Source organism: Zootoca vivipara, chromosome Z (genome assembly GCF_963506605.1).
Source record: "Zootoca vivipara chromosome Z, rZooViv1.1, whole genome shotgun sequence".
Lineage (NCBI taxonomy): Eukaryota > Metazoa > Chordata > Lepidosauria > Squamata > Lacertidae > Zootoca > Zootoca vivipara.
In genome coordinates this window covers 36,429,217-36,448,042 of record NC_083294.1, presented here as the reverse complement: position 1 = coordinate 36,448,042, position 18,826 = coordinate 36,429,217, and the positions used below count along the sequence as shown (strand labels likewise).

General features: G+C 42.0%; 1 non-coding gene across 1 annotated transcript; it reads left to right on the top strand.

Annotated features, from left to right (window-relative positions):
* Window positions 1-650: 650 nt before the first annotated feature.
* Window positions 651-723, top strand: TRNAN-GUU (transfer RNA asparagine (anticodon GUU)). Its single transcript has one exon. It is a non-coding gene; the product is annotated as a tRNA-Asn (tRNA).
* Window positions 724-18,826: the final 18,103 nt, after the last annotated feature.

Here is an 18,826-nt window from a genome sequence, read left to right as displayed (position 1 = left end):
ATAGAAGTAAAGTGAGCTATTTATGGACCTTAAGGTCCTCCGCGGGGCATACTGGGAGAGGCTTAACCCTGGATGGTTAAGTCCAGTTAGAGGTGACTCTGGGGTTGTGGCTCTCATCTTGCTTTCAGGCCGAGGGAGGTGGTGTTTGTCCACAGACAGCTTTTCGGGTCCTGTGGCCAGCAGGACTAAACCGCGTCTGGTGCAATGGAACACCGTGACAGAAACCAGAGCGCACGAAAACACTGTTTACCTTCCTGCTGCAGTGGTACCTATTTACCATATCTATTTGCACAGGCGTGCTTTCAAACTGCTAGGTTGGCAGGAGCTGGGACCGAGCAACGGGAGCTCACCCTGCCGCATTGATTCAAACTCCCAAACTTCTGATCGGCAAGCCCAAGAGGCTCAGTGGTTTAGACCAGTGCTTCCCAACCTTTTTATCGCTGCGGACCAGTCAACGTTTGACCATTTTACCGCGGCCTGCTGAGGGGGGACGTTGATTGTTTATATTTTATTTAGATTGTTTTGATTTAATAATTTTAATTTAATTGTATTTAAATGTTCCTTGGCGGCCTGGTACCAATTGATCCACGGCCCGGTACCGGTCCGTGGCCCGGGGTTTAGGACCACTGGTTTAGACCACACCACCACCCGTCTCTGTGGCGCAATTGGTTAGCGCATCTGGCTGTTAACCAGAAGGTTGGGGTTCGAGCCCACCCAGGGACGGCTGCTGGAAATCTGCCTGCAATGAGGGCCCTGAGTGGGTAACTTCAAGTATACCAGTTAGGTCACCACATTATTGATGATCTTTAGGAAGAAGCAAATGCAAGCTGGGGAGCAGAACTTTCCCACATTCGTATGCTATGGAGCCACTTTATTCTCCAAGCAGTGGTCTGCGGTTGGAAACAAATATTTCACCCTTTTTGGGTCCTCTGCTCTGGTTCACCAGAAGCAGCTTTGTCATGCTGGCCACATGACCCGGAAGCTGTCTGTGGACAAACGCTGGCTCCCTCGGCCTATAGAGCGAGATGAGCGCCACAACCCCAGAGTCGGACACGACTGGACCTGATGGTCAGGGGCCCGTTTACCTTTACCCTTTACCTTTAAATTTGCTTTGGGGGTTGGCTCAAGCCCACAAATCTCATTTAAAACACACACACACACACACAACCTTTTAGGGCCAAACCCTCACAAGGCAACTAACAAAATAATAAATTTGTATAAAATATTTATACAAGGAATATCAAAACTATCCATACCTTGGCATCAGATAGAAGTAAAGTGAGCCAATAATAAAGTCAGTGATAGACTTGATGAAATGATAAAAGAAGAAAAATGTTTTACGGATCTATTTGAAAGCCACAAGAGAGGAGCGCAAAGCTATCAGTTCTGAGCAAAGGAAGTGTCAAAGACGTAGGGAGTTGCCACTGAAAAGTCTTTGCCCCTAGTATCTGCTAATCTGTTTTTTCTTAGTGGTGGACCAGAGATAAGGATCAGGTGCATGGAAAGGTTTGTATGTTTGTGGATGGGGAACCTCTTGCATGGGTAGAGAGTCTGTGGCCTTTCAGACAGGAGGCCTTTCAGAACTCCCATCATTCCTGATCACTGAGCATGCTGACTGGGGCTGATCAGAACTTGGATCTCCAAATCAGCATGGAGACCCACAGGTTCCTGATCTATGCTTTAAAGGCCAATAAACCATTTCAGAGGGTTTTAAACAGAAATCCAGTATATATGTTTTGACATATTTTCCTAGGTTCTGGGGGATGGAGATGGGAAATTGGGGGTTCATTTGTATTGATTTAAAACTTGTATGCAAACAAGTTCAGACTTATGGGAAATGCATCATGATCATCAACATCACCATTTGGGTGTAATATTAGCAAATCCTTATTCCCTACTAACATTCTGGTGGCTGCATTTTGTACTATTTGAAGTTTCCAAGCAGTCTTTGAAGGCAGCTTCAGAGAGAGAGCATGACAGTAATCTAGCCTGGATGTGACCAGTTTGTGTATGCGTTGGTGTGTTGACCAACGGCCATCTCTGCTATGGAGAACTCATGGTGTTGCTGAACTAGTCTGTAAGAAAACCATTTTCAGTAATGAGGTTGTCAGCTGGGGAAAGTGTTAAGAGATCAGTGCACTCTTTACCTGCTTTATGAAGCATGACACAGGGAACCATCTGCTTCGCTTATTTTCCCAACTGAGAGTCTATGAGGCAACTTTGGTACACCTTCAGAGTTTTACACAAGATTATCTCATTCACAATGAGGAACAGAAATAAGGTGAAGAATGGCTGGGGATGATGCTCATCCGTACTACTTATGGTAAGATTGCACAGAGATATTTGCATTTTAAAAGCTGGTGATAATTTCTCAAGTCAGTGGTTATTCCTGGTTTCCTTTCAACAGAGAAGTAGTAGATTACTTGACTCTTGACCAAGCAAGAAAAGAAACCCACCATAAACACCAGTTAGGGTTAAGCATAGGAGTTGCTATACAGTTTTATTACATAGTTCTGAGGCTGGAATAAATCAATAGGTTATCTCTCTCTTCTTTGTATGCTGCAACCCCTCTGCATGGCAATTAGCCTTTTAAAAAGCCTCCATTGACAATACTGGATGTTTTTAAAAAGAGTTATTGCTGCATGGGGGTGGGGTTTGAATATGGGGAGGTGGTCACAGTACATGAAGAGAGGGAAGTTGAACTTACCCTACTTACCTCTGCTTCCCCCCAATAAAACTCCCTATGAAGGGCAATTAGGCTTTAGGAAAGCTTCCATTGGCACCAAGGACACTTTTAAAAAAAGTCCTACTGGCTGCACAGGTCTGGGGCTGGGAGCATAGCTGCCAAGTTTTCCCTTTTCTCGCGAGGAAGCCTATTCAGCATAAGGGAATTTCCCTTAGAAAAAAGGGATAACTTGGCAGCTATGGCTGGGAGGGAAGCACTAAAGGTCATGCACAGTCTGCAGGCCAGAGCTTCTCCATCCCTAACAGTGGGCTATCACATGCATACCATAGGAGGACTGGCATTAATGAGTGCCTCATGAGGAGAAATAAAATAGCCTAATCTAGGGGAAGCCTTTTAGGGCATTGGCAACCCCTTCCCCTACCTAAATTGATGGCAGAATTGGTGATGACTGGTGCCCATTGGGACAGATAGGTCAAAGGGCATTCGGACTAACAGTAGGTGGAGCCAGAGCCAATGACAAGCAGAGCCACACCTCTGTCTGGTGGTTGTGAGTAAGGCAGGCAGGAGAGGACAGTGACGTGTTTACCCTAATGGGCCACCTTCCACTTATAAACAGAGGACATGTCTTCCAGCAACATGGTAGTCAAATGGAGCTGCCATGTCATACCATCTACCAACTTGGGAACCAAAACCAGGATGATTATTTTTTGTCCCCGAACTCTCACACATGCTTTTTTCAGGCTTTCAGTCCAGTGCTCTGGTGTGAGCCTTGTCAGGAGCTAGATGATGTTGAACCTTGGATTCATATGGTAATGCAGTAGCCCTCATGTTTCTGTGCATGTATAGAATGCATGTGTGCTGCTATTACTACCAATGAATGAAGGGACTGGCTGCCCTTGTAGGTGATGAAGGTACTGCTCTAATAGGTTGGCATGAAGGGCTGCCCTTGTATATTGGATTATGTATGGCTGCAGCAAATTTCAGCATTGGTGTGTACATGTAATTATTATTTAAATACTATTTTCTGTGTCTGTCTTTTTAGGGCTAGGGGCAAAATCCATTCTAGAGCATGGCTCATATTATGAGCTGAAGTGGAAAAGGAGTGCTAATGGTAATTAAACCCCCATAGGAAAGCATTTTAATTTTGGTTCCTCACAATAAATAATATTAAATGTTTCATTAACACTAATTTCTTCCTAATTATAAAGCTGTGGAAAGTGTCACAGTGCATATATTTGAAGTCTGTTTCAAACAACAATGCAACTTTTCATAGAAAAGCATTTAAAATATTTAATGATGAAATTAAGTCCCATTAAAGTAGTGCTCTTTATTTTCCAGAATAACAATTTCAGAGGTTGTTATCCCTTTTATCTTAATTAGGTCATGTATTTTCCTAAACAAAATTGCCAAGGGGAAGAAAATCTTTGCACACAGTTTCACTTCTATATCACTATCACTAAATATTATTAATGCACCCAACAGGCATTTGAGGATGCTACTCTAGCTCTTTGCCATATTACACATTTTAAAAGCCTATGTTTTCTGAATGCATGGTACTTCAAACATACAATCATTTCTATCTCAACACCATTTACAAATATGCATTTGTCAATCCCCATCCAAGTAATATGTTAATCAAGCAGAATGCTGAAAGATTCAGGACAAGCAAAAGAAAATGCTTTTTCACGTGATACATAGATAAATTATGGAGTGCACTCTGACAAGAAGTAGGGATGGTCACCAATGTGGATGGCTTAAAAAGTGGATTCAATAAATTAATGGAAGCTAAGACTATCAATAACTGCAAGTCATGATGGCTATGTTTTACCTTCACTGTTGGAGGCAGTATGCCTTCAAACAGCATTAGCTGGGAATCACAGGTGGAGAAAGTGATGTTGTGTTAAGGTCCTGCTTGTGGACTCATTGTGGGCCTCTGGCTGGTTGCTGTGAGAAGAGAGTGCTGGACGAGATGTGGCCGATCCATCAGGGGTTCTTATATTCAAAAGCCATACCAGTACACAGGTATAAACTAGTTTTATGGCCATTCCTACTCATCAGAGAATTCTGAGAACTGTAGTCTTTGAAGGAAAGGATGTTTCAGAATTTTAGCACACCTCACTGAAATACAATTGTCAGGATTCTTTGGGGAGGCCGTGGAGTCTCCCAGTCAGTTCAGCCAGCTTCATATAGTCCATCATTTTCATCTGCCATTCTCCAACAGTTGGTATTTCTTGTGTCTTCCAATTCTTGGCTATCAAAATTCTCGCTGCTGTTGTGGCATACAAAAAGAAAGTAACATCTTTGGGAATTTCTTTTTCAACTGTGCCCAATAAGAAGGCTTCTGGTTTCTTGATAAATGTGTTTTCCAACACCTTCTTTAATTCATTATAAATGTTTTCCCAGAAGTCTTTTACTATGGGGCAAGTCCACCACATGTGGTAAAACGTTCCTTCTACAACTTTACATTTCCAGCATTTATTATCATGTGTATTGTCAGGAGACCTCAGTACAGGGAGCCCCCACCCATCCTCCACACCAGCACCTCGACCAGTGAGAGCGGCAGCAGCGGGTCAGGTGGGGGAATTGAGGAAGTGAGCAGGATGGAGCAGTTAAGGCTCAGCGATGTAGGAGACAGGTGGAGGGAAGCAGGCATCCGCTTCCATCGCCTGATTTAAGGCGTGTGCCAAAACGTAAGAGTGGGGGGGCAGCGTTTTGGGGTTCCCAAACTCTTATGCTGAATGCGTAGCAGGAAGCGTCCACTCCCGGATTCTGCGAGTGACTGAGAGGCCATGTTCTTCACCATCTTTGCACTGTAAATACTATGCACAATAAAATAATAATAATAATAATAATAATAATAATAATAATAATAATAATAATAATAATTTATTATTTATACCCCGCCCATCTGGCCGGGTTCCCCCAGCCACTCTGGGCGGCTTCCAACAAAACAGAAATTCTAAAATACAAAAATCCATCAAACATTAAAATACAGAAATCCATCAAACATTAAAAGCTTCCCTAAAACTTTTAAAGACAAAGCAGTCTCGGACGTTGTTACTCAAGAGTAGCCGCAACAGCACCCTTACATGTATGATAAATTCTTGCAAGTTTTACTGGTGTAAAATACAACCTATACATCATTTTCATAACATTTTCTTTCAAAACTTAATATTCTTTTTTTACAATTTTTTCCCAATTCCCCATCATGATATTATGCCCCACATCCTTTGCCCAATCAATCATTACTGATTTCATTTGTTCATCTTTCGTATGCCACTCCAACAACAGATTATACATTTTGGAAAGATTCTTTGATTTTGAGTCTAATAATTCCGTTTCCAAATTGGAATTTTCTTGTTGAAAACCAATTTTCTTATCCATTTTAAACACTTCATTCATTTGATGGTATTGAATCCAATAATCAACCTTGCCTTTTAACTGATCATATGACTTTAACTTATATTGGTCTCCTTCTTCCAACAAAATATCTCTATATTTCAATCACTTAGTTTCCATATTCAGCCTTTTATGGGTCTTAGCCTACAATGGTGAAATCCATTTGGGTGTTTTCCTTTCTAACAAATCTTTATATCTTATCCAGACATTGAACAATGATTTTCTAATAATATTATTTTTAAAACCTTTGTGGACCTTAATCTTATCATACCATAAATATGCATGCCATCCAAACACATCAAAACCTTCCAAGTCTAACATGCCCTTAGTTTTCCAACATAAACCATTCCTTCATTCAGAAAAAAAGCAGCTGCTTCAAAGTAAATCTTCAAATCTGGCAGGGAGAATCCCCCTCTCTCTTTCGAATCCGTTAATATCTTATACTTAATTCTGGGTTCTCCCCCCCCCGCCAGATATATTTAGACAATACTTTTTGCCATTCTTTAAAACAACTAATCAATAATCGGAAGTGCTTGAAACAGGAATAACATTTTTGGCAATACATTCATCTTAACCACTGAAATTCGGCCCAACAAAAGTAACTCCAGATTTGACCAAACATCCAAATCTCTCTTAATTTCAACCCATAGCTTTTCATAATTATCTTTATACAAATTCAAATTTCTAGCTGTCATATTTACACCCAGGCATTTCACCTTTTTCACAAACAACAAACCAGTAGTTTCCTGTAACTTATTTCCCCCCTCTATTGTTAAGGCGTGCTATGGCGTGCTATGGTCCATGGGGTCACGAAGAGTCGGACACGACTAAACGACTAAACAACAATTGTTAAGTTCTTATCTAAAACTATCCAATTTAAAACCTGCAACCCGTCCGAACTCCTGTATCACTTCCAGTGCTTTAATTGCACTTGTTTCTGGATCTTGTAATGTCAACACCAAGTCATCAGCAAAGGCTTTTAATTTATATTGTTTGGAGCCCACTCCAACCCCTTTTATCTCTTCATCTTTTCTTATCATATTAAGCAGGACTTCCAGAACTGAAATAAACAATAAGGGGGAAGAGTGGTCACCCTTGCCTGGTGCCCTTCTCAATTCTAATTTCCTCTGATACCACATTGTTTATTATTATAACTTTTGCTTTCTGCTCAAAATTCAGACTTTGAATCTGAATGTGTCTTTTGAGATAAAAATAAATTCTCTTCTATCATGCTATGTGTGTTTCTGTGTAGGATCTACAACTCTGGGTGGTTAGCATTCTGAAGTGCACAGGTAACTTCAGTGTGCAGACCAGGCTCCCTTCTTCAACACAGAGCGGGAAGGAACATACCCATTTTGGGGCAGGGCTAAGTGTCCAGTTCTAGTGTCCCATTCAACATAATTGCCCTCTTCTTGTAAGCAATGCCTGAAGAGGGTTTATATGATATAAAGGGTTTCACAAAAGGTTATATGAAAACCATCTGAAACAGATGAATGCTTATTTTTATTTTTTAAAAAATTATTTTGCTTTTAGCACCAATAATATAATTTTAAGAGTGAGGTTTGGGTGAAAAAAGTATGATATATGTTACAGGTTGGCTGTGAAATTTAGTTAATTTGCATGCTAAAGTGTGATCTTTAACTTCTATGTTACAGTTAAGCGTGAAATGAAGTAAAACTAGTTACTTGTACAATATAACAGGATACATCCATTCATGCGTAACGAGGAACATCAGACGTGTAGCTTTTGTGAATAAAAGACTTAGGCTGCAATCCTCACACCACTAACCTGGGAGTGAGCCTCAACTGAATTCAGTGAGACTTACTTCTGAATAGTCATGGTTAGGACTGAGCTTCAAGTGGGCAAATAACCAGTAATTATGAAGAGTAACTGATTAGTGTGTGAAAAAGAAAAGAAAAGGAGGGTACTCAGATACTGTGCTTGTTAATATTCCAGTTCTTCGCTGTAAATAGCCCATCAAATAAAGGTGGCTTTCTAAAAAAAAACACCCCACAAGCCCTATATCAGTTTGTAGCATAAAAGAATAATTTTTCAGTAGCAAGCAAGTCAGGATGATCTTATTTGTGGACAGAGAAACTGGGGGAACAATTTTTCTGAATTTCTACAGGAGGAGGAGAAATTATCTCAATAGTTTCTTGGGGGAGGGGCTCACTCACTAATAGCAGTGGTAGCTCTACAGTCCATTCCTTTATGCCCCTGCAAGTGGTGCCCAGAGCCAGGAGTCAGATTCTCCCTCTGGTGATGGAGCGGAGAACTGCAAAAGAGAGGATCCAGAGCTGACCCCAGAAGTATTGTTATCTGATGAGCTCGTGGGGCCATTGATAGCCACCCCCCAAAACCAGAGAACATGACACTGCGAAACTAAGACTTGGATGACATCATGGGAGATCCAGTGCAACCAGAGCCCACCCCCCTCCCCACCACTGCTTCATTACAGTAAGACACAAATGGAGGGCGCCAAGCCCCTTCAAGAAAAAAACAGCAGCTTGCAGTGCAGGTGGGGCTCAAAGTTTGAAGGCAGCTGTGTTGTTGCTGCTACACAGGGCTAAGGTACACTTTGTTCCCTACTGAAGCATCATTTGTACTTATACAGTGCAGTCTGAGCCCCTGCATTCAACTTGATCTCATCACTGCTTAATAGTGGAAGCTGGTCCATTGAGGCTGAATGGAACAGTGCCCCAGTGACCACAATCTGCCCTCAGCCACGACCACCACCTTACTTACAGCCTGTTCAGGGGATGCCCCTGCTTGTCTGCTATGTTCCTTACAGATATTCAGTTTACTTTAATGGGAAGCATTTACTTTTCAAGAAATGAAGGAAGGACATCTCTTAAAAACAAAACCAGTGAGCTGGCCAATCTCAGGTGCTTGTTTGTTAACCATTTGGCTTGCCCTAATTTAATTAAAATCCAGGAGAAGACACAATGAAGTCACTCGTCCTAATGGGGCTTTTCTGATCATGAAAGCAAGGAGAAATAATTCATGGAAAGTAAAACAGGATTACCTTGTGCTGTACCCTCCAAAAATATGAAGTGCCTTGCAAGTTGTGGGGTGAATTTCCAAGAAATTGGCAGTGTTGGCATAATTCAGTATATTGATGAATTTCAAAAATTTAGCACTCCCCTTTCTTTCACATACCTGAAATAATTATAATTAAACTAAAATGAAGATTAAAGGCATAAGACATATTTAGGGGGGGAGTGATTAATGACTGGTGAATATATGAAGTGGGAGTAGCTGATTTATATTGTTTCATGTCTGAAAAAACACAGCAATTTCAGTCTTGATCACAACAGAACTGTTATTAAAGGATTTACATCCTGAGTGCTATCTAACCAATTAATCCAATGGGAATTATTTATAATTGCTTAATTAGTCTGAAGAATACAAATGGTGTTCAATTGAATAATCTACCAACTCCTATAAAATCAAGGAGGGTATAATAAAATTGCAATCTATTACCATAAATCCCCAATGCAACCATAGCACAGGACATCTTAGTGCAGAGGCATATGCCAATCAAGAAGTCAACTTCACAACTCACTGCTAGGTCAACAGGTATCCAGGTGCAGGTATATTTTTAGCTGCTTGCTATTTCCTCTATTATTCATTGCTCGCTTAAGGCCAAATGCCATCCTTGTTCTCATACATTTTTGCCGCCTTCTTGTTCAACTCTTCTGTGACTTTCTGAACAATAACAGTCCCTTGTTCCTAATCTTTGTCTCTCCTGCTCTGATTATTGGCAAGGCACCAGAGAGCCGATTGAGCAGAAGCCACCTGAAAGAAACACGGTCCCTCTTCAGTAACCTGACAATTGACATTTGGAACACAGCATGAATTCATGCCGGGAACTGTCAGCATTGACCCATTCGGCTGAATCATCCTAACCCCCCACCCCCCGCCTTGCAAAGTTACTTAAATAAAGACAAAGAAACTACAATGATGACAAGTTTGCAGATAGGAATATAAGGACTGCCTTGCTGGATCAGGCCATATGCACCACCCAGTCTAGAATCTGTCCTCACAACAAGGATGGACAGATCCTGTCAATTTCAGTTCCCTCCCATTTTCTCTCTCCATTTTTCCAATTCTAAATTAAGTCCTCCACAGTTCTGCAACTATTTGCATTTTTAAAAAAGCAATCCACATGAAAATTCACCAGCATTTTAGTGTGAATTTCTTGAAATTTACACTTTTTATATGCCATTTTCACTAGCATATGTCCACTACCCTAATGTATTTCATGTTATTTTTTATGAATATATTCATTTTTATGCACACTATTCTCCAATATATACATTCCAATAACCATTGTTTGGCTGGAGACCTGTATTAAAAGTTTCATAGAAGAGAGAATTTCAAGGGATGGCTGTGTTTTGGTTCTCATATTATTTTGAAAAGTGCAAATTGCATAGGTTTGCCTTTATATTGCATTTCTCCTCCATCCACTCCTCAATGTGGCCAACCACATGCCTATGAGGAGCCCTGAAGTAGGACTGGGGCACCACAGCAGTCTCCCCACTTTAATTCCCAGCAATATCCAGTCTGATTCCCACTTTGGCAAGGCGAACTAACTTTTCTGCCATTCTTTTGAACCCTTCCTGCAACTAGGTTTGAGCATATGTCTGGTAAAAAATAAATAAAAAAGATTTTCTCAACTGACTACTCAAGAATTGGTCAAGCATCCTATATAATAAAGTGCAAGTGTCTCTGCGTCCAGATTCCCTGTGTCCCTGTGTCCGCGCTACTGCGCATGTGCCCCATGGACACAGGGATTGGACGCAGAGACTGCACGCACACACGAGCGCACGCTCTCCCCACCCCCACCCCTCTGCCTACAGTTTACCTGCAGCTGCCAACCGCTGCTCCCGTCTGCTACCCCCGGTGACCAGCAGCCAGCGGGCGTTGCGCACACGCGCGCGCACTAACCCCAACCCCCAGCCCGGCCGCTCCGCTTTGACCTTTTGGTCTCCGAAGCCCCGTCTCATGCTGTAGGTGCGCGGCAAGGCGACGGGGGAGAGAAGCGATCTCCCCCCCCCCGCCTTGCCACGCACCTCCAGCATGGGACGGAGCTTCCTCGGCGAAGGCAAGCAGGTGGGCTGTCTGCCTGCTTGCCTTCGCCGAGGAAGCCGAAGGGGCAACGGGCGCTTTCTGTGCGAAGGCAAGCAGGCGGGCTGTCTGCCCGCTTGCCTTCGCCGAGGAAGTGCCCGCTGCAGCTTCGGCTCAGCGGCAGCAGCACTTCCTCGGCGAAGGCAAGCAGGCAGACAGCCCGCCTGCTTGCCTTCGCCAAGGAAGCCGAAGGGGCAGCGGACGCTTTCTGGGCAAAGGCAAGTAGGCGGGCTGTCTGCCCGCTTTCCTTCGCCGAGGAAGTGCCTGCTGCCGATCCGGCTCGGCGGCAGCAGTGCTTCCTCGGTGATCGCAAGCAGGCAGACAGCCCACCTGCTTGCCTTCGCCGAGGAAGCTGAAGCGGCAACGGGCGCCGAGGGAAGCCGGCTTTGGCTTGGCGGTGGCGGGAAGGTAATTACCGCAGGTAATTCCTCCCCTTCTTCCCGCCGCCGCCAAGCCAGTCCCCGAGCCAAATTGTGGCGCAGTGGGGGCTTTTCACCATTTGCCTTCCCCTTGGCTTGGGGAAGGCAAACGGCGAAAAGCCCCCGCTGCGCCGCAATTCGGCTCCGTCCCCCGCGCGCTTTGGCTTGGGGAAGCAGGCAGGGAGACGGCAACAGCCTGGGAAGCTGCGGGCTGTTGCTGTCTCCCTGCCTGCTCCCCCGAGCCGTAGCGCATCGGGGGACAGAGCCGAAGATCGGCGGGCACTGTTTGCTGGGGTTGACAAGCCCCGGCAAGCGGCGCCCACCAATCTTCATGTCCCAGGGCTTCCCCTCCATTCCCGCCCGGCTAGCGCCCGTTTACTAAACGGGCTGAATGACACTAGTTGTTCAATAACGGTCAAGCATTTTACAGTGTTCACTTTAGGAGAACAAAAACTACTACAGCAGTACACTTTCATCCCACAGAGCCGCAATTTCTAGAGCAGGGGTCCTCAAACTTTTTCAGCAGGGGGCCTGGTGGCTGCTTACCTGTGTCTTGTGAGTGGCAGGGGCTGGTGGCGGTGGCGGGATGATGAGCGGTGCACAACAGGGCTCCGGAGAGGGGCTGCTTAAAATGGCGGCCGCTCGAGCGCTGCTGCTACTGCTGGCACCAACAAAGCCCAGCCCCTTCCTCCTCTAGGCAGGGCAGGGAGAAGCCAGGAGGAGGGGCCGCCACCGCCACTTTGTGAGGGAGAGGGAGGGAAAGGGAAAGAATGTGTGCACTGGTGATCCATGTGGCGATTGCTGGACCATTCGTGGGCCGGATCGAGGAGGCAATTGGGCCTGATCCAGCCCGCGGGTCTTAGTTTGCCGACCCATGTTCTAGAGTGATTTAATGACCAGTTCTTCCCAGGGAACTCTGGGAATTCTAGCTATATGAGGTGAATAGAGGTCTCCTGACAACTCTGCGAGACCCTTAACAAGCTAAAGTTCCCATGATTCCTTTGGGGAAACAATGACTGTTTAAAGTGATATGATACTGCTTCAAATGTATCATGCTGATGGAGGCTTAATTATCAACAGGTTTGAGACACACACATTATAAAAAGAAATTGGTTAAGTGTCATTGTCAACTAATTTAACATAACAATTCATTTATTATTTCATTGAATTGCTTGCCAGAAAACACTCAGAAGCTATTAGCAATAAAAAAACTTACATATAAACGATCCATTGCAGATATATTATTTAACTTGGTTGCTGTAAATATGAGTTCTTTTCTTTAGGTTACACATTGAAATACCAGGTCTGGTTGCCAGTAACATTTCCTTTTACAAAGAAAGAAAGAAAGAAAGAAAGAAAGAAAGAAAGAAAGAAAGAAAGAGGGAAAAAATGGAAATACAATTAGAAATAAAGGAAAGTAACAACTATTAAAGGCCAAAGGAATTTGTGCTAAATAGGTAGCATCAGCATCAAGGCTTAATTGAATATATGACAATATTTGAACTTGATTAAATAATAGGCAGTCAATTAATCAATTATTCTCCACCATTTGTATATCTGCTGCTGCTGACACTTTCCCCAATGATTGTTAAGAACAGAGTCTAAAACAGCAGCCTCTGAAGAGATACTTGTTGCCGGACTGTACCAATTAAGCCTGCAAAATATAGGGTGGTAACAACCCTATATGCACATATAAATCAAGGGTGGTATTAGAGATCAGGGAGTTATTCTATTCAGTTCATATTTAAAGGCACTTACAAAAAATGCACATTTTGAAACAATATGCAAACTAAAAAGCATCCAAGTCTGCCCTTCTCTGAATTTTGCAATGCATTTTCCCAGCCAAGTAATGTGTACAAAAATGCATATACTATGACAAAGTGTGCATTAAAATGTATATTTTAGTTTAAAAAACATACAAAATGCATTCTATTAGGGGAAAGTGCTTGCAAAAAATTGTATATTGGTCAAAACTGCTTTAAAAAGTATGCTTATTGGTAGAAATTTCCAGTAAAATGCTGACCAAGCTTCAAAAGATTTTTTTTCTTTTGCCTGCCCTGTGGAATGCCCTCCCAACAGATGTCAAAGAGGAAAACAACTACCAGAATTTTAGAAGACATCTGAAGGCAGCCCTGTTCAGGGAGGCTTTTAATGTTTAATAGATTATTGTGTTTTATTTTTCTGTTGGAAGCCGCCCAGAGTGGCTGGGGAAACCCAACCAGATGGGCGGGGTACAAATAATAAATTATTATTATTATTATTATTATTATTATTATTATTATTATTATTATTTGCACATCGCTGCAGAAATGTGAAGAACTAAAGAATTAGGATGCTAACATGGGGCAGCATTGCAGAACTACTAATAAAGTGGGGTGATGTGTGGATGATTACTGTAGTATCCACAACTAATGTGCCATTATTTCATCAATGGTATGTTTCAAAATACACCTACAAACCGCCGCCCCCCCCAGCATTCTGAAGGGCCCCTCACTTAGTTTGCATATATTTTGAAAGCAATGCCACACCTGTTAGACAAGCTGAATCATGGTAGATAAGACCTGCCTTTGAAAGTACGTTGCAGACCTTAAATACTTAATTGTTTGAAATCTGCTGCAAAGTGCTAGCAAAGCAAAGCAACATGTAAAGCATACTACTGTGAAAGCTACAATTCTGCAATGATATTAACAGATTAAGAAGTCTGAATTATCACAAACGGCCTGTGTGTATTCACACATTACAAATTGCAGACACTTTTTTCACATTAAGCCTTGCAAAGATTTGGATGTTTACTTTTCCTGTTGCAATATGAGCCCTCGAAATTCCTCAGCAACTTCCTACCCAGCAGCTAAACAAAATTTGCAATTAAAACTATTTGCAACTATTCTTTCTCAATTTAGCTAACATAAATGATTGTGTAGCCTTGCTGCTTTTAACACTTTTTTGCCAAAAAAATAAACATGATTGCAAGCGATTAGTACATGCTTTAGTAGTTTATACAATAAACATGCTTGCTGCAGATGGTTCCCAATTAAACTCTTTCACTGGCAGCCCACAGCATCTTCAAGCAGATGTCATATGATTTCGTTCCATTTAAGTCCCATTGGCTCCAGTAGGGTTGATGGTAGATTTCTAGGTTTACCGTAACACATGCAGAATTTTCTACAGCTGCTTCACGTGGAAAGCCATCCATATAGGCAGCATCTGTACATTTGTCATATATCCATCCTTCAGTTTTAGTTCACATTTAATTAACATGCGAACCCTTCCCATCATATTTTCCCAAGCTTTCCTAAACATGACAAATGATTTTAAATGGATAGGGAGGTTGCCTCCTCTTGATGAAGTTACACTCCCTCTGAAAGAACTTGGGAGTACTTCTGGATCCTTTCCTGTCGCTTGATGTTAAGGTGGTCTCAGTGGCACAGAGTGCTTTCCATCAGCTTTGTCTCATGCTCCAGCTGCACCCCTATCTGTACAGAGATAGCCTAATTTCTGTTACCTATACTCTCATAACCTCTAAATTAGATTATAGCAAAGTGTTGTACATAGGACTGCCTCCGAAGATGGTTCAGAAGCTTCAAAAGGGCAAAATGATTTGAGCATGTTACACTGATCCTGGCCCGACTGCATTGGTTGCCAATTAGTGTCTGAGCCCAATTCAAAGTGATGGTTTTGACCTACAAAGCCTAAAAAGGCTCGGCACAATACCTCAAGGACTGCCATTCCCTGTGTTAACTGCTCCAGACCCTGCGATAATCATCTGAGTCCCTTCTTTGTGTGCCCCCTCCGTGAGAGGTCCAGAGGGCAGCAACATGAAAACAGGCTTTTCTGCAGTGGCTCCTCATTTGTGGAATGCTCTCAATAGGGAGGCTCACCTGGTGCCTTCATTACATATCTTTAGACACCAGGCAGATAGGTTTCTTTAGAACCAGGCCTTTGGCTGATCAATAATCTATGGCCTTTTAAATGTGGGGGTTTTTTTTGGGGGGGGAGAATTTATGGGTTTGTTTTGTTTAGCTTCTAGGTTTATTATGTATTTTGAGTTTTTATTTTGTGTTTTTATGTTGTGAGCCTCCCTGAAATATTCGGCTAAATGTTGCTATACAATTGCAATTAATTAATAGTTAATTGATTAATTAATTGTTTCTCATTAGGTCTTCTAAAAATCTATTAGAATTGATTTTGACCCAAATCCACAAAATTATGGCAGAAAAGATAAGGGGCCCATAATGAAATCTAGGAGCCCCAATGCCTAATTCACCCAGTTTTATTTATTCATTTTTTAAAAATACTTTATTTCAATCCTTTAAAAAAATTACATGATCAAAAGGAAGGAAGGAAAAAGAAAAAGGAGAGAGAAAAAGAAAAAGAAAAAAACACACCAGCATACAATAATCAAATCATAATTTTCAGAATAAAGCATACAAAGAACTAAACAAGAAAAAAATTAATAAAATTAAAAATTGACTCCCTACTACTGATAATACTGCTTCCTTTAAAAATAAAATAAAAATCTTATCTTGCATTATTTCAAAGCTTCACTATACTTTATTTCTTCTCTATATTGTTCAATATGTACCCTCTCTATCTCTATGATTCCCTGCATTTCTTTCAATTTAAGCAAATTACCAATTCAGTACTGAAATTTTCCTTAATCAAATAGTCCTCAACATACTTCCATTCTATTTTACATTACTCCCTTGGAATATTCCTGATGGCTGCCATCATTTTAACTAGGTTCATGAATTCCACCAATTTTTCATGCCATTCTAATACTGTCGGGATTTTTTCTCCCTTCCAATTTTGAGCAATAAGGATTAATTTAAGGCTGGACCAAAGGCTGACCAGATGCTTATGAGAAGGCCACAAGGACTCCCCCTTCCACGGTTTTAAAGGGGAGTTGGATGGGTTTCATTTTGTCCCCACCAAACGACTGTTTGTGGAGGATCTATTTTGCTTTTGCAACGCTCTGATTTCAACCAAATCATTCCTCCTATAATGGTAGTTGGTGGAAGCAATTTAAAAGATACCAGGTATGTGTCTCCCCCATACATCTTATGTAATCTGAGTGTTGGAATTTGGCTTCTTTTGGATACGCTGATTTCTAAAGATGGCCATGACTTGTACAAAAATTCAATCAAGTACTTCCATTCAATAAATAAATATTCAATAAATAAATAAATAAATAAATGGTAGTGTCTAGAAATAAACCAAACTGCATTAAACACCAGAGATGAACTCAAAAGGAACGGGTGATGGAATCCCCAAATGACAACATTCTTTCAAAGCAAGGAATGTTCAGCTTTGACTTACAAATTAAGAGTTTCACTTTCTTTTATGCATGGGTGAATCAGTTTATTTCCCGTCCATCTCACTTTCATATGTTCACTCACGAGTCAGCTTCATTCCATTTCTAAAACTATCTGTTGTTTTTTTTAAAGGGGTATAGGGGACCAGCACAAAAATGTGCATTTATAAACAGTTCTAAGATTATTTAGATACCATTGTGGAGATTGGAAAGTGCTGGGGTCAGTTTTTTCCTATGTTCTGATCTGTGCATTAGGCCAGGATTATCCCAGTTTGTAGTGGGATTCAGAAATAACAAGTTCCTCTGGCATCCCCCCACTACAAAATTCATACCAAATAGAATTGCATCAGTTCCCACCTCCCCATATTTTTAAAGAAATAAAACTGTTCTACAACGCTCATAACACATGGTTAATAATTTACACATTGTTTCTCCCACAAGGACAAGACACTTTTGAGGTGAAGAACAAGATTTGAAAGATGACACATTCTTTGGAGGAGGGAGAAATGGACAGACCCCCACCTCACTGATACTGAACAAAGTTGAACGTTCAAAATCCATTTGCTGAAATATTTTACAGCAGCTTTGCACATTCTCTCAATTTATGGATGAAGATCAGTTGCAGATCTGATGCTGTCTGTTTTGTGATTTATTTGTGCTCTGCAATGTACAACCTAACAAATATTTGCCAGTGTGATTCACCATACAGAGATCTGAATTCTGACAATGAAATGTTGTTTTCTTTTTCTTTTCCACCCAAGCCTCAAACAGCAAAGAAAACTACATTTTTTCCCCACTCCGTTTTTCACATTGTCCATATAAATTCTCTACAAATGCCATCTTCCTGGCTGATCTCTATTATAAGACTCTGTTCCTTCCTATACCCTGTTCCCTCCCACATCTATAAGATCAGCTAGAGAGAAAAAACACCTTGATTTTTCACTTACAGGGTTGGGGAGGATTCAAGATTTTTCTTCATGTTAGAGTGAACTGTTCCATTTTGCCTAGGTGGTCCAAGGATGCCTCCTCTAGAAAGCTTTTTTAATTTAGAGCATCTCTGTGGGTATGTGTTTTGACATTGTATTGTAATGTGCAGTCCTTTCCTGGGGAACTGTACTGCTGTCTATCCCAATGTACTATGTGAGCACTTCACAAGTACTTGTTCGTTTTTAAAAAAAGTTTTAAGAAGTGTGTAGATTTCTAAAAAAGATTTCCCCTAAGTAATCCACACATGAATGGAACAGAATTGAGCAGGGCCGTCTTAAGCACCTTTGGCGCCCTGGCGCCGTGGTGTGACGGATCCCTCCGCCGCCCCCGCTGCCCCGTTTTCCAGTGCGACAGGCGGCCGGCTCAGCGTACAGTGCGGCCGCCGAGAGCGCTGCTGCTCCTGGCGGGCCGGCGCCGTGGCGCCCTGCGCCAACCAACCTGGTCGTAGAGCCGGCCCTGGAATTGAGCCAGTTTTGGAGCCCCAGGGAGAACCAGCATGAAATGGAACTATGGTGATCTGTCCTTCCTTACTCATTTTTGTACCTATATATAAAGGACCTTCACCTTTCACTCTCAATCCTTCCTGGCTTGTATTTGCTAATATAGCAGGGACATGGGAAATGTGACTAGTTCCTGAATTGAATCAGGCTGATTTGGGTCAACATGGGATTCAGCTGGGTTGAGGCTGCTGGCTGCAAGGATAAAATAGCTATAAAATGAGAATTTCCAGATGCTAAGATTCAAGTTTGGAGCAAGAACTTTTTAGTGAGAAAACCCCAGCAGAGATTTAAAATCACAGAATATGTAAAGTGTGGAAATAGAGGCCATTAGACTTTTAAAATATGCCCTTCCAAGTCCTTCCAAAGTTCCACTTAGCATAGCAAAAGACCAAAC